Raw genomic sequence first — 16,579 nt, 5'->3', positions numbered from 1 at the left:
AAGGTTTTTATCATCACTGTTAACACCTGAAGAATTCCTTTAGCACTTGTGAACATGAGCACATTAGAAGTGAAAAAAGCTCAGTGGAACCACAGTGGAAACCTAAGGAAAGCAACATGGGGACTCACTTCAGGTGTCTTTGTTCTTTCTCATTCTTCCAGATACAGCTCCATGCGAGTCTTCTGGCTTAGGGGATCTAAAAGTTAAGGACTGCTGAGCGACTGCTGTGGCTGTGTTAATCGAGATGTGACTAACCTGTGGGGTTTTTTTTTGTTGACAAGCACTGATGGGCCAGAAAGGAGCTGAGTTTGGTGAGAACCATCCAAGGAGAACCAGCCCTCGCTCACAGGACCAGTTGACACTGATATCACAGGTAACCTCATTCCTTTCCGCATTGCTTTGGGAGGTTTAGATCTCGTGGTGGGCTACCCTGAATTTTCAAGTTTATTTTTACTTTAATGTCAGTTTAAGGTAGCTCTGAACTGATGCTTCTTTATATAGCAGGTTTCCATAGATCAAAAGGGTGGCACTCAAAGCTCAGGAGGGGAATGGGACAAAGAGGAGTGCCTTTGATTTTCCCTTGACGCTGTTCCCCTCTTAGCACATCACAGGGTTTAATTCCTGCCATGAAGATCACCTCTTGAGCCTAGACCCATGCCTAGGTGACCCTCCACTAACCTGTCCACCCAGGGTCTGCCTGCAGACTCACATAGAATCGGCTGTGCTCGGGAGCGAGTGCTGCCTGCGTGGGGCTGGCTGGTGGAGGCACATCTGTGGGAGATGCGGGCAGCCTCTGCGGGTACAAAAGCAGTGGCCAGGGACAAGGACAGAACTGGCAGGCTGTTTGGGACCTGACTTCAGGTGCTGCTCAGTCTGTGCCTCACCTCCTGCCAGCCCCACTAGCCTGCTGCTTTGGGGTGCAGGGGATGCAGAGCCCTGCTGGCATCCCCACAGCTGGGTGCAGGCTGTACCTGCTCTCCTGGGCTGCTCTGGGGATGAGGGGTTGTGCAGAGAGCTTGGGGGCTGCCACCTCCCAACAGCCCCCCAGCAACCAAGCTGCCACACACCTAACTGGGGCTGGGTAATAAACTTAATGTGTATGCATGAAAAACCCTGCCCTTAACAGTGCCAGATATTTTTTTTTAATTTACATAATGCTAAACAGTATCTTGCTCACATACCCACGGATCTTAGTGGCTTTGTTGTCATGGAAACTAGTACATACCTTGTTTTCTTTGAGATCTATCAAATATGTGCATTTGGATGTTTGCTTTATTTGCCTCAATGTTATAAGCACGTTTTTTACACTAGTAAATAATGTTAAGCAACTGTGTAATTTATGCTGGAAGACTAAACAGACTTTAGCTCAGTATTTTAACACCCTTTTTTCACCCCTGAAATTTCAAATCCAAACACCCTGCCCAAATACTATTCTCGTCGAGACTGAGCATGACTTGCAAGAAACTGTGTTCTTCCTGGAGGATTTTACTATGAAGGACCCTGTCATGCTAACCACTCTCGAGCCCACAGGTGAGGGAAGAAATCAAAAGCCTTGTTTTCAAGCATGAGCCAATTCCTTTAAAGATAACGTTCCAAAAGATACTCCTGGTCTAGAAAAAAAAAATTGATCTAGCAGGCTTTCTGTATATTGTAAGTGCTTCACCTTTTTAGTGGAGGCAATGAAAATATTGCAGGCTCCAGGCACTGGGGGGAAACCTTGGAAGCAGGTCCCACATCGCTCCCCTTTTTGAAAACCCGATTTCCCCTATGAAGGTGCCGTGCACTTGAAATGCGAGTTATGTCCCTGCAATTGCAGAAAATCCACACTCATCCCTTTCGCTTCGTTACCTATTCATTAGTCCACAGCCACCTTCATGGCACCTTTGTGTTTGACAACATGGAGCAGACTATCTCATTCACAGCGAGTACCAAAAAAATGTATGTCTTCTGTCACAATGACAGGCCTTCATTAACATTATAAATAATATGCCAATGCTGCAGGCTTCATGTCCTGGGTCTGAAACTGGTTAAAGCTGGGGAGCAGATCTTTGACTCAGTCTACTGAGTCAGCAACTAAGCTGTAAACTTCCTTGTCTGGTTAGTGACTTTGTACCAGCAAGCACAACTGAAGTATCTCAGGCTAGCTAATGGGCTCGCTCTCATGGTTTACAATATTAAATTCAATTAAGTTCCATTTATCATCAGCAAAGAAAGAAGACATTGAAATAATGGGAAGGGAATGGTATTATTAGTGAAGTAAAATTTGTCATGATTAAAGAACAAAATTGCAATAGAATCAACTCTCGTGTAATTTGTGAAGTCAGGAGTATATCAAACAAACATGGGAAAGCTATTGGAGGTACGCATGCACAAGCCCACACCTCTATTAAGGAAAATGTTGTTTTCTTGCACAGTGCCTCATTCCATGCTCTAAAATGGCTTTGGAATTACTCTGTTGCAGCACTAGCAAGACTAGGCAGCTGCAACAAGGCTTTTACCATCCCATACCAGGTTAACTTCAATAAATGGCTCCTGTGCCTTGCCCCAGCACAGCCACCAATGCCCCACAAGGTTTCAACGGTTCATCTACTGTCCATGCTGCTTCTTCATCCTTTTCAGACCAGCCCACCCTGCTTCTTGCCTCTGCTGCATCCAGATTCCTCCTTCCCCAGGCTCCTCTTCCATCCAGCCTCTCCTCATCCAGGCCCCCCTGCCTACATCCAGGACACCCTCCCAGCACCTTCCACTTCTTCAAGGCCTCTCTTCACATAGTCTTCCTCCTCCATACCCCTTAGAGCTATTTAACCACTTAGCAGGAACCAGCCACAGCTGCACATTATCCACATCAGCCAACCCACCGCCCCTGAAGCCAGCCCACAGCTGGATATTATCAATGTTAATTAACCTGCCTTGGTTCCTCTAGAATTCCTCTACATCACACCTCGGGCCTAGATAATGAATGTGTATTTCTTCTTGTTGCAAATAGCTGGGGTGAAGCTATGGCCCACAAAATGAAACTGGAAGGTTTCAATGACAGGTGGTGGCCCAGGGGCCCAGCCAGGTAAGGGCTGGCTCCCGGGAGGGCCGGGCGGGAAGAGGGGGGATGCACACATCTCTCGGGATGGGGACGTTTGGTAATTTTATTTTCTCTTCCAAGGTCGCAGACAGAACCAACTTTGCAAAACAGCAGGAAGACTGAAAGCTATGAAGTTTCATAAAGCAAGAAATATGTCTGAGAAACATGAGTCCCAGCCCGTGGCCGCCTGCTGCCCGCAGAGCTGAGCCCCCGGCCCCCGTGCTGCCCCCCGGGCCGGCAGCTGCCTCGGGCAGGGGGTGGTGTGACAGTGCTCGGCGTGAGCGCCAGCAGGTATGCTCACCTGCAAGGCCTTGGTGCTGTAGCCAAACAGCGCTGGCGTTAAGAGATACCGGTGCATCGTTCTCGGTATATTGTATTGGCTTTCAGAGAAAATGGTTGGCTTGACTTTGCACCACGACTCTGAAAACAGACAAAAGCCATCCTAAGAGCTCTGGGCAGAAGTGAGGTACACAAAATGCAACGGTATGTAAGTCCAGGCTAGCCGGGCGCAGCAAGGGAAGCGCAAAGAAAGCCAATAGCCAATCTTTCTTTGCTTATGCCCCAAAGGGCTCCTCTGAGCCTACCCCGAGGGCCTGCTGCTGCGTGCGAAAGCACCAGCTAGCCAAGCCAGCGCAGGTGCTAACAGGACATGCAAAGCCTCTGGTTACTCTTAGAAAACAGCGTGTGTCAACTGTTCACCGACAAGAGGCTGATCGGGTACGGTGCGGGCAATCGTCGTAACAATCGTTCCAAGCCAATGACCCTTCCTGCAGCATCTGTCATGGAGCCATCGCGGGATCGCTGCACACCCCACCGCTCTGCACCTTCCTTCGTAGGACAAGGGGCAATGGTTTAAACTGGAAGAGGGTAGATCTGGATTAGATGTTTGGAGGAAACCCTTCCCCATGGGGGCGGCGAGGCGCTGGCCCAGGCTGCCCGGAGCAGCTGTGGGTGCCCCATCCCTGGCAGGGCTCAAGGCCAGGCTGGACGGGGCTGGGAGCAGCCTGGGCTGGGGGGAGGGGTCCCTGCCCGTGGTGGGGGGTGGGACTGGGTGGTCTCAAAGGTCCCTGCCATCCCAAACCATGCTGTGACTCTATGATCTTTAGGCACGTTTAGGTGTGATTGCAGGACATGTCTGCAGGCCCCATTGCTGTAACCGGCACAGGAAAGCAGGACTGCTCGGAACAGGTGACCAAAATTAATGTCTTGACTACAGCTCTGGAAGATTTCAAGCATAAAGTCTGTTTCCTTAACAAGGTCCTTGATTAGCAAATTTCAAAGAGGGATCAAAACCTGAGTAAAACCCTAATATTTAAAGGAGGCTGCTGTCTTTTCTTTCCTTTGTGAAAAAAAAAAAGAAAAAAGAAAAAAATAGAGAAAAGGGAAATGTAATTCTCTTTCATTTGCTTGTGCATGAACAAATTAGTTTCAGAAGCAATTTTACAGTAATTATGACCATCTCCAATGGATTAGATTTTCAGAAATATTCACTCTAATGTCATGATGACAACTATCACATCCTGATTTTTTCATTTGATGTTCTAGCAATTTAAGGGTTCCAATAATTTGTGTGCATGACTAGACTAGGACAAAAACACATTTACAACTTACAGGTTTTGTGACACTGAAAATTTTATGGTGAAGTGATTTTGACCTTTGGAGGATATGAAAAATTCAGTGGTAACACGATCTTTATCTTCTCAGCATGGCATGTTGATATAGTCTGTCATTTCAGCTCACATTCCCTGATAATGAGGTACGTTTGATCTTTTATTTCTCATAATACTTTAAGTGTCTCATAATTATAAATTTATTTGGTAATCACTCTGATAGTACTGATACAAGAATCCATTTAACATTTCTATGTCTGTCATACTTCCTTTCAACGGTGATCCTTTGCGATTTCCTCAAGAGTTCAAGTATAAAGCTGTCTTGTTTTCTTGTATATGGAATGTAATGTAAGTAAACTTCAGGGAAGTTTGGTGAGTTTGGGGGAATTCTGCATGAAAAATATCTAGTGCCCTATTTAATGGTTACTTGGTTACTCAGCATTTGTCTGTTTTCAACGGCTTTTGTGGTCAATTAATTGTCTGCCTGATACTCCGCAGGAGTACACCAGACAGTTTTTTAATACTGTTTGAGAAACTTGTATCTACCTTAAGAGTTTTTGTTTTGTTTTCTTTTGTCTTGTATGTTTTTTTCCAGAGTAATGCAATGATGGTTTAACTTCAGTGTCCATTGAGAACACCCAGAAATTTCCAGCTGCGGCGCACCCCACGCCCTGGTCAGACTGCTTTGGGAAGAGGGCAGCCCCCAGCTCTGCTGCACTGACGTTTTCATTCAAAGCCAGCCCAGTCAGCCTTTCTGATGATGTCATTTTGAACTGATGTCTGATTTTAGGTGGGCTTTCTTTTCTTCCCATGCTGCACATCTAAGTTGTGACAAGCCGTGTTCTGGGGATGTTTTCTGCACGACCAGTGCCTCTGGCTTCATTTCCCGTTCTGGGGGCTGAGCTGGTTGTGTTGCTTATGGCTGTGGTGATGTGCTGCAGATCATACGGCAACATGTGCTGGTGTGGAACAGTGGTATTTCTGAAACTGATGTCAATATTGTGCTTAATTCTTCACATCATTTAAACACCGCTGGGGTTTCTCAGGGGTCAGGTGGTCAGAGATGTTAGTGTCCTTTACCTGTGTTTGGTGTTTAGTCTGTGAAGCCCCTCTCAGATAGCTGGTGTGAACCTGAGGACCTTCACGGAATGTCCCTGAGTGCTCTCAGACCCTTGTGAGATCAGTGGGAAGGGACAGCAACCACCAGGTGTGGGTGATGGGCATCACCCCTGTGCTCTGGGACAGCTCGGGGGAGCTGGCCGTGGAGTGACAGCAGGCTGAAACAAAGACCAGGAAACAAGTGATAACTGGGGCCACCAGCAATGGAGCCCTTGGCTGGTATTTTTGACTCAGTAAGAGGTGAGCTCTTGGCTCATCTTGCGGTGAGTGGTTCATATAATGTGCAAGTGGAGGAGCAACTTCAGTGGGGTTCAGCTGCTCACACGGCCATTGTGTGTGTGGGTCAGCATAGCTGGTAAGCATGCAATTCCCTGCAGCTCCCTGTCCCGGCTGCGTGAGCTGATGGTACCCAAAACAGTGCCAGTCCATTGAAGCTGCTGCTTTCTGGGATGATGCTTCATGCAGTTTGCATGGAGAGTGGCTAAGTCAACAATTATAAATGATCTATTTCTTGTTCCGTGCGATATCATCCATCACTAGACATTGCTAAGTGAGTCTAGTAACATTAAAACCATGTTTAATAAAGCAAAGATTTCAATACCACTTATGATAGGGTCAGCAGCTGCCTAATGCAATTAATCATTTGTTTACTGAGAAAGGGAAGGGACTAGAGAGCAAGAGAAAACAGCAAAAGTAAGTGGAAGAATGTTCACACAAAATAAAAAGTAGTTGTTATGCAATTAGTGATGATTCACCTCTGTTTTCTCCTCCACAAATACATCTTGAAGTTTGTCAGGATTATCTGGCAGGATAAAGCAAGTAGATTAAGAAGATACACCCTAGGGGTGTGACGAGGATATTTCCCCAACAGAGACAACTACAGTAACTTAACATCGTCAAAAACCGAAACACACCTATTCTGTCTCCTTTACAAAACCAGAGAAAGAAAATGGTCAGCAAGACAAAGACAGATGGGTGTTAGTTTTTATGCTGGGGACTCTTCCAAAGCCTTTCTGAAGCAACGGGTGTGCACTGTGTGCTTGCACGCGTGCATGTACACGGGCATGTTCGTGTGCACATGTGTGTGTGTGCATGCAAGTGCATGTTGGGGAGACTCAGCGGCTTCTGTAGGATTTTTCTGAGCCCTACTACATGTCTGTGCCGTGACCACAATCATTGCCTGTTTTGAAAGGAATTGCCAATGATTAATAGTCTGATTTCTATTTGTAGTGTGACAGAAAGTGGAAGGCTTTGCAGATTTGTCAGCAAACCCCTGGGCAGCAAGCTGCCTTCGCTGCAAGAGCCCCGGGCTGGCGCCGGGGGCTGCGGCTCCTATGCCAAGGCTGCAGCAGCCTTTTTACTTTCACTTGAGAAAAGCGAAATCCTTTCTCCATGCTGCGCCTCACTCTGCATGCCAGCAAAGTAGGGAGAGCAACGCTTGCTACCAAAGGACGAGTCAGAAGTTGAACTCGGGACTACATCAAAGGCCGCCGAGACATTTGGACTGCGGTCGCCATCAGAACAGAAAGGCTGCCTTAATTCATGAGCTGTTTAGAGTACGCAGACAATGTACGTTAAAAGTTTTGTTCTGCAGGGCGCTCTGTTTATCACGTATCGAAGAACAGCCACTGCAGCCAGACCCATTCACAAAAGGCGGTGCGCTCTTACTACAGATGAGCGTCTCTGCCTATCCCAGGAATACTTTCATTTATATGCATCTGATAACCCAGTGAAGGGAAAATGGGAATGAGTTGGCAGGTGGCCTTTCGAATGAAAGGGCACACGGTAAACTATCTGTTTGCTGCTTTCTCACCCTGGAATACTAAAGACATCACATGGTATGCATATTCCTCCCCATTTCCCTTCTATTTTGTCCTTTTTATTGTTCATAATCCAAAAAATTAAATATAATTTAAAAAGACATAGATGAGTAAGATGCATTTTGGCTTGTTTATTGCATTTGCAGCATCTAAGTTCTGCTTTTTATCCTAATGGTCCATATCAAAATACAATGAGGATTACAGTATGAGACTTAATGCCTTTGTAAAACAGACAAATTGGAATAAGTCTTTATTCTGTAAGCAGGATGTGAAAACAAAATTAGTGCTACTTCTTGAGGCAGTTACCTCCAGGTACCGTCTCTTTCTAAACAGCAACAAGCTGATGCCAAGCATGGCGTTGCCTTTAAACATACCCTCTGATCTTACAAGCAGCAATACCTAGACATGAAAAACCATCAGGAATCAACATTAATATTTTAAAAAATAAATTATTTAGTTATTTACATTGACTTAAAGTGAAGCTATCACACTGATACTTCAGTTGTTTGCATTCCTCAGGCTTACAGCTAGCTGTGTGCATAGATGTCATCTTCTGGGGGAAGGAAGCTACCTGACAGAAACCTGGCTTTCTCGCCGGTTTGTGCTGCACTAGCTCCACAGCAAATTAGTCCTTATGGTGAAAATAAGTGTCGATCGTTGTTAATATCTTCTATCCAGATCTTCTGAGGACAGAGTAAGGCCAAAATATATCAAAATATTAATTTTTCTTTGGCATCCAGTTCTCCTGTACATGCAGATAATGACTGCCGTAGCTGAACTGAGTAATTACAACTCCTCTATTTGAATTTTTGTAGTTATGACAAACTTTAGCTGTTCAGTTTGAAATGTTCTTAGTGTCTACCTCGTACTAATAGTTCCAGTATTTCTGCAGAAACAGAAAAATACCTGGGTCTTTAAAGGGGTATGCACACACATAGTGAGCATGCAATCACACTACATTAATTACGAGCTGACTGCTGGTCACCACCGTGCTGGAAGTAAACTAGGGTAGCTGCTGAAACTGGTGGAATTGTTTGGTATTTTAGTAACATAAAAGAGATGTGAATTGAACTTCATATTTTTTGCTGTCTGAAATATCTGTGAACTTCCAGTAATTACTGATGGTAAGCCCACGGTCTGTGACCAGAAATGAGGGATCTGAGTGACAGTAAGGAATTGATAAAAAATGGAAGAAATGAATCACTAATTGACTGTTAGGGCTCCTCTTGCACGAACTGTTGCTGTTCATTTGCTAATCAGGTCTCTGATAGCAGGGGGGAGGTCGGAGGAACCGAATGTAGGTCCTGACGGCTCCGAAGCTGGTGACTGCAGTAGCAGTTCTGTAGTTAGTGAATGAAAACCTGACAAGTTTAGCGTCTGCTTGCTGCAGCAGCCTCACAGCAAGGTGGATTGCTGGTTGGGGCTTGGTGTGGCTATAGGTAGCTGGTAATGTGGGGAGAACGCATCATTTATCAAAGCGTTTATTTTTTCCCTTTTGCCAGGGTAGAGAAAGTTTAGTCAAAGCACGTGTCCTGTGGGAAGCCGCTGCCTCTCTGGGTCCTTTGTACTGGCTCAAGATGACCCACCTGGGATGCTCCAGGACGCGGGTCTGTCGGTGCCCTGGGTGAGCAGTGCACGGCACCCGGGTGCCGGAGCAGGGGAGGTGATGGCTGTGCCACTGGGCCACCCTGCGCTGGTGGCTGCCAGCTGTGGAGGCACAATGCAGCCCTGCCCCAACCCGGTAATGCTGAACAGATTTCTGCTCCGCATGCTTCCCTGCATAGACCTGTGACATGCAGGTTAGACCCACGGTGCAGCAGTGCCAGGCAGCAGCGTGAAGGCGTGTCGGGCAGGGGCGAGGATTCATGCAGAGGGGGAAGGACAACAGCCTGGGATGGGATGAGGCTTTACTCCAAGCCAGAAGATTTGAAGTACTAGTTGTTGCATGAGAAAACACATTTAATAACAGCACACTGGTCTGCCTTGCTCCTCCAGGAACAGCTCTTCGATGATTTAAATGAAATGGTGCCTCTGGTAAAGGTTGCATGTCTGACTGAGGCGAGAGGAGCCGTTCAGAAGAGGCACTGCTGTTGTCAGTAAGAAGGTGTGGATCTGTACGAGGTTGGGAGGGCCAGGCGAATCCCAAAGTCTCTGGGTTTTTTTGGTTAAATGTATTAAATTTGGTTCGTTTGCTTGCAAAACCCCAGCACTGATTAAGCACTGCACGGTGCTTTCTGGATTCCTGGTGACGTGACTCAGATTCAGCAGCTGGGAAGACCTTTTACTGAAATGGACTAATGCAATATTTATATTGTCTGCAGCCCAGCTTCCTCTAAAACTTCACCTTCAGCTCTCTCCTGGGTACTATTTATCTGTTGCTGGTGATGTCTTACCAAAGGAGAAGCAAAAGAGTGAGCAGGCAAAACGCTGAAGAAGGTGATCTAAGGAACTGAAAAACAATACAGGGCTTTTTCATTTGCAAAACAATATTTCTATGTTATGCTGCAGGAATTTCTCTCCTGGCGCTGCCTTTTGATCCCAGAGACATTTAGGTTTCATGGTTTAGAAGCTATGCGAGATTAATTAAAGTTGATTACATGCATGCACAAAGAGGAGGACAAGAAAGAGAAATAAAGCTCTGGTCTTGGTGTTTTCGTTCCAGATTGACATCTCCGGGTTTCAGCAGAGAAGAGAGCCAGGGTTTCTCTCCTGGCCAGCTGTGCTGCCTCTGGTCTGCAGAAACCTCCTCCCCAGGGAGTGCTGGGGCAGCCCAAAGGTCTCGCTTCAGTACCGATAGGCAGGGGCTTTTTCCAGAGAGCATCATCGTGCTGTGCTGTCTTTGGGCACCAGCCGTGTCTGCCCTGCTTCCAGCAGCATCATCTGCAGCACGTGTCTCGCGGTGACAATACCATCTCAGGTCCCTGAGTGCTGCCGCTGAGATGCAGCAGCCGCGGCTGTTCTCCACTCGGCAGCTTAAGCCCCCGGTCCACATGCCACGGCGCAGAAAGTCTCACACAGACTCTAACCCCATAGAGATGTATGGCCATCGATAGAAGGTATGGCTATTTAAGGGACCTCATCCATCAACAGCTCTAATTTTCTCATCTAGAGCCATGGACGTCGCGTGAGAGGCAGCAGCCAGGCTGTTACCTGGCTGTTCAGCTGCTGTCCGCGGGTTCTTTTTAACGTGGGGATATTTTGGGGTTTGTTACTGAACGCACCCCATGGTTCCCTCTCAGTGTGAACTCATTTCCATCAGTGATACATCTGAGTGAACTTCTGAAAGGGTTGCTGCAGCAGTCCCCATGCAGGACGTGTCACAGAATGGTATGCAAATCTTGTGGCTGTATTTGTGTATCACGATCCTTTGCGGAAGCATAGTGCTGCAAGGGGTGGCCGCTATTTGTCATAAACAGTTAGGAATATTTGCATAGAGTTGAGAATATTTAACATGTCACCAGAAGGTGTTTTTATGATTGGTCATTTGCTAACTGCTCCTGTGTAAGGGTCTGACCCAAAGCCCATTAAAACTAATGGAAAGACCCTCAGTGACACCAATGGATCAGCTGACTAATTTGCCCAGTGCATTAACACAGTCCAAAGCTGTTCAGCACGATGATGATGCAGTACTGCAGCCAAGAGAGAGCCTGAATGCGTTTTTTCTGCCTACAGCCCAATGATTTCTTTCCTGGTGATGCTGACCACTGCAGCCAGGACAGTAGGCTATCCAGCCTTGGAAGCCAGTGCAAGGATAATTAAAGTCGGCTTTCAAACCAAAGTTCAAAAATAGGGCAGCACAGTGGATTCTGATGGGGATTTTCAGGATGCTCAAGGCTGCTCTGCAGAGCACTGAAATAAATAAAAGCAGAATTGGAAAAGAAAGGAGAGTTTGAGGAAAATTCTGTTGTCTAATGTTGCAGATTCATTATTTAGATGCTCCTGAGGTTTGGAGACTACTTTGTAGGAGCAGGAATTTTGGCATGTGGTTAGTTGCTTTTTAAGCTAACTTCATAAAGAAAAACTTTTCACTGTCTTGTACAGATTTTTAACAACATCTGCATCATTTTAAAAATGAAACACATATTCCAGCAAGTTTTAGAAGAGGAAACCAGCAGGGAGTGGGCAAATATTTCAGTCGAGTTAGAAAGATGTTTCAGCTTTTGTTAATACAGTACTATGCCCCTACACCCGAAGAGCAAAATTGTGAGTTAACACATACATGAGAGCTGGAGCCCAAAAATTGTTTGACTATCGATCATGTTATGAGACTTAAAATGAGCAGAAGAGACCCTTCCACGGCAGAAGACACCAGTTGTCTTAAAAATATACTGATTAAATGGTTCCCTGGTTTCTCTTCATGAGAATCCTAAAGCAATGCCAAGGGGAGGACTCTGCTTTTCTGTAATGGCAGAGAAAGGACAAAATACTGATGTGAAACTTAGCAAGACTAATAAATGTCATTTTTGGTGTTGCTTGGTGTGTGACTCACCTCCCAAAACATAGGCACCTGGGGACATTTCTCCCATTCTAAGGTGTCTGAGACATTGTGGGGGGCTGGCAGGTAAACCTGGAGATCTGGAGAAAAGAGCCCCAGGTGACCAAAGCAGCACTGAATACCTCTGTGAAGGCAACCAAATCCCTCATCATCCAAAACCCAGCTTCCCACAGCCTGTCTGAAGGTGCCCACCTGTGCCGGTGCACAGGGAGTGGTGCTGGGAGGGGATGCACGGCCTGGCTACCGCTGGATCCCGGGGAGGGCTAGCCCTAGCGCTGTGACATCCATGTGTCATTTAACCGTGGACGACGGTTAAATTGCCAGCTGAGGAGTCAGAGGAAGAAGTAACTCAGAGTAACTTCACCCCTTTTAATTCACTATTTGCCTTCAGTTCCTCCTTCTTTAACTCATGCAGAGTTGGCAGGAACAGACCTTGAAGACCTCTCTGGCTGAGCACAGTGAGTGTGTGAGATGATGAGAGATGGTAGAAGGAAGAAGGGCAGGAGCCAGCACATGTAGAATGAATTTGGATTAATGCCTTCTCCATAGCAAGCTTGTGCAATACTTTGCCTGGAGGGTAATTTTTTTTTTGACCTGAGATGCTAGTGTTTAAGAGTCATCTTTATTTTTATTTTGGCATGAGTGGGCTGTATTTCCTCCTTCAGTTCTTGGAAGCTTTAGCTGATTAAGTAACAGAAATGAGTTTCTGGAAGAGTCTGATAGGAAATGTCTTACTTTCATCCTTGTTCTTCAGGCAGTCCTGCTATAGTGCGCCTACCCGGGCTCTGAGAGGCAGCTACTGGCCAAGATGGACCTTTCTGGGAGGACGTGCACCAGGCTGTGCTGCTGGTGGGGAGAAATACTTATCCGTATGTTGTCACCTGTGTAAATATGTTTCAAGGATTGATTTACTGCATATAGCATGATTGTAGTTGGACTTTTGAGTAGTGAGCCAAAATAGCTTTTAATTTGTGGTAACCTTGAAAGCACAGTCTCAGGAAGCTTGACAGTGCGTTTAGAAAAAGGAGCGATAAGCATGAACTCATGTTAACTACCGTGGTTTGTACAATCGGATCATTTAAACATATTCTGAGCAAAAAGATGGCAAGAGAACATTGTTAGCAAGCTCGTTAGCCGTCTGAAACTGCCAGGCAAAAGCCATTAATGGTAAGAATATTTGATAAGAATAGTATTTGCAGAGGCAGTCTGGTGGAGACTTGGAAAATGTGAGCATTTAGACAGGGTGAGTTTCACCAGCTGGCTTCAGAGCACGGACAGACAATGCACGTCCATCCGCTGCGCCCTTGCACCTGGCACTGGCCGGAGCCCTGGCCCCATTTTCACTGCACAACCGCCGCCTGGTTTTGGCATTTCTTTGGGGATGTCTGTAGCAGGTCAGTGGTGGATGAGGCACTCATCATAAACAAACAAACAAACGCTGATTTGTGCCTGTCCTTCCTTCCACTATTTATTTTCCATCCTGATTTTATTAATCTTATTCTATAAATTTCTCTGGGCCCATACTGGCTGGCTGTGATAAAATTTTTGCTACTGCTTCTGCCACTTCATTCTTCTCTTTTACAGGCTGCCGTTACTTCTGCAGAGAGCTTTCTCCTCCAGTGCAATTTTGCTTTTAGTGGGTCTTACATGAGTTGTGCTGGGACCTCCATGTAAAGATAAAGGGACTTTCCAGAAACTCTTTGTCAGGAACCTGAAACTGCAGCTTATATGAAGTACACAAAGCCAAGTACATGAGCATGGCATAAATTATTCAGTGCAGGGGTTTGGGAGGTCTTGTTTAAATAAATACAGCCTTATTGTGAAATACCCTGTGTGTCTGGAGAGTCTCGGGGCAGTTGCAGCTGGCTTCCACGGCTGTTGCACAGCCGAGCCCTGGAGGGGAAGGAGTTCCAGAGCAGGGGTACGTGTAGAAAGCCCCTTTATGACAAACACAATACGATATGACGCATACAATACACATCAAGAAGTGTCAGTTACCCTAGAAAGGAAAGAAAGGACAGGCAAAGCAAACAGTTTTTTATGATTCAGTTTCTCTTTCTCAATATTATAGTTCCATTATATGTTCTGTACGCAAAACAGTATGAGCTTTGCCCCCCCGCCCCCCCTGAAAAATGCACCCCAGGTAAGTGGCAGCTCAGCTTGAAAGTAATATGTTCAGCATTGAAAGTAGTATGCTTAGATAATCTCCAGCATTTAATATTTACTACTTTTGCACAGGCTGAGTGTTATTATTGATAGGAGGGTGTGATCAAGCATGAAAGTTATTATTATAATGATTTTATGAGCAATATGGTGATAAGAGATTGCCTATCTCATGCTAGAATTGGGGCCCAAGACACAGGGCAAAATGGTCACTTTTATTTGTTTATTTACAGTAAAGATGACTACTTCTCTTTCAGTGGCACAATTAACACCCCTCCCTTCTGCTCAGTCTGGACCCTCCTTTTACTTCTTTTAAATCTGAACTCCTTTTTGCTTAATTTCTCACAGAGAGGACTCGCTCTGGCCCCTGCTGCAGTGCTGCACCGACCTGCTGTGACTAACGCGAGGCCGCCGACTGACGTGCGATCCCCATCGCCAACGTCTGTCTGTCGAGCGAGGCGAGCTCCAGCTCCCTGCGGCTGCTGCAATCCGTGGTGACCCCGTGCTGCAGCACGCACCGGTTCGAATCTGCGTAGTAAGAAACACTTGCTTTATGTTCCGTGTATTGCTGTGCACGCAGGCTGCGTTGCCTGTTTCGAGGACGGGGAGGGGCTGTGCAATACCAGTTCCAGGCTGATAACACACTGTCAGGTCTCATCCAGGCAAATTGTAGAAGTTACACCATAAACCTTTAAAAATAGGTTTGTAACACAATTTTCCACCGATCCTGGACTAGAGGGTAGTGGCAGATACTACTGTACACCATTACATACATATTTCTGTACACTTACACAAACACCTGTCACAGATATAAACCAGTTCAAAAGGCTTTTGACATTGGCTCTTCAAACTTAGGAGTACTGAAACGCTAGAAAGAAGGCAAGTGGTGAGCTGCAGAGTGCAATAAATAAAAATAAATCTGTATTTAGATTTCAGATTCGGTAGGTAGTAAATAATAGTTGGCTTGGAAAAATAGTTTGGGCTGGTTCCCTCCTCATGTCGAGCTGAGTGAAAGGTGATGCACGCTCTGCCTCGTTTGTTGTGGGGATTTAATACCAAGGTGTAACGAGCCCATAACTACAATTTATACCTCCTGTGGCATGGCTGTGTTTTCTGGTCACGGCTGTGGCTGCAAGTGTGACACAACGGGGCTTTGCAAAGTGCCTCTGAGGGGCTTCTGCGGGTGGTTCCTCCCCTGCGCTCTCTGAGACCTGTGTGCAAAGTGCACCATCAGCCGAAGGGTCCTCCTCGGTCCCAGCACCTACCAGGCACTCATACTCTGTTCTCCTCACTGAGACTGTAAAATATAATGAAATGCTGGTTTTGTGCCCCACAGCCTATTTGGGGTATAACAAGGTAAATTGCAAAAATTAAAAATCTAGAATGTTAAAAAATAATATGTTAAGTCTGGTTGTAATACTGAAATTTCCAGAAGTGGGGGTTGATTTTACACACAGCCCTTCTGCAGCCTGGACCTCTGCCCTGAAAATGGGAGAGGGGAGGAAAAGCAGAGGGTCCCGTGTTTGTAGCAGCCCTTTGCATCATGCTTGTCTCTGCTCGTCTCCTGCTTTATGCCTGACATCTCTTCAGCGCTCAGCCTTCGCAGTGGGCCGAGGGAGGATATTGTGAGCTTTGCTCTTGAAATTATCAGTGCTCAGACAGAGCTGTGAATTGTGCTAAGCTCCCTGACCTCGTGGCATTATCATAAAATAATCTTTACGCAGAATCCAGCTGCCTCAGCAGTTCCCGCAGGATGTCGTACTCCAAGTATCTGGGGGTTTAGTGTTGTTTATAATCACTTTCCCTTCAACTCTTGCAAATTTTTGCTTCTGGCTTGAGCTGGGCTGTCAGGTTTGGGCAGAGATGGGCAGCACCTGAGCTGCATTGATTTCAGATTGTTCCCGCCAGGTCCTGTCCCTGCGTTCGGGGGGAAGGCTGCCTGCCTGCCAGCTCCTCCTCAACACCCCGGCTTGACCCTGCCCTCCTGCAGCCTCCTGGGGCTCCTGCCGCGGGGGCTCAGGGACCCCCTGCAGCAGCAGCTGCCCTTGGGGACAGGGAGCGCCCCGGGACTGGCAGCCTCGGGCACCTCGGCGAGTGTGTCTGTCCCTGGAGAGAGAAGAGCACCGGCGGGGAGTCCACCTCCTCCGCCTCCCCCCACCTTCACGCCAGCTGAGTGCTGCTGGTGCTGCTCATAGGGATTGTGATGGCCAAGACACATGGTTAAGCAATGTGCAAAACTTGATGGATAAAAGTGTTCTAGTGAATCATATTTGGTTCATTTTCTTTTTCAAAACTG

The 16,579-nt window shown here is 46.5% G+C and overlaps 2 long non-coding RNA genes across 2 annotated transcripts; both read left to right on the top strand.

Moving 5' to 3' along the window:
* Positions 1–279: 279 nt before the first annotated feature.
* Positions 280–4,423, top strand: LOC121095830. The gene is made up of 3 exons (XR_005830221.1): positions 280–373; positions 3,158–3,367; positions 3,464–4,423. It is a non-coding gene; the product is annotated as an uncharacterized LOC121095830 (long non-coding RNA).
* Positions 4,424–4,709: 286 nt separating this feature from the next.
* LOC121095320 lies at positions 4,710–9,735 on the top strand. The gene is made up of 4 exons (XR_005830064.1): positions 4,710–4,832; positions 5,282–5,476; positions 9,128–9,249; positions 9,621–9,735. It is a non-coding gene; the product is annotated as an uncharacterized LOC121095320 (long non-coding RNA).
* The last annotated feature ends 6,844 nt before the right edge of the window (positions 9,736–16,579 follow it).

The sequence above is a fragment of the Falco naumanni genome, chromosome 11 (genome assembly GCF_017639655.2).
Source record: "Falco naumanni isolate bFalNau1 chromosome 11, bFalNau1.pat, whole genome shotgun sequence".
Taxonomy (NCBI): Eukaryota; Metazoa; Chordata; class Aves; order Falconiformes; family Falconidae; genus Falco; species Falco naumanni.
Note: the sequence above shows the minus strand (reverse complement) of the source record. Positions and strands in the feature narration are given on the sequence as shown.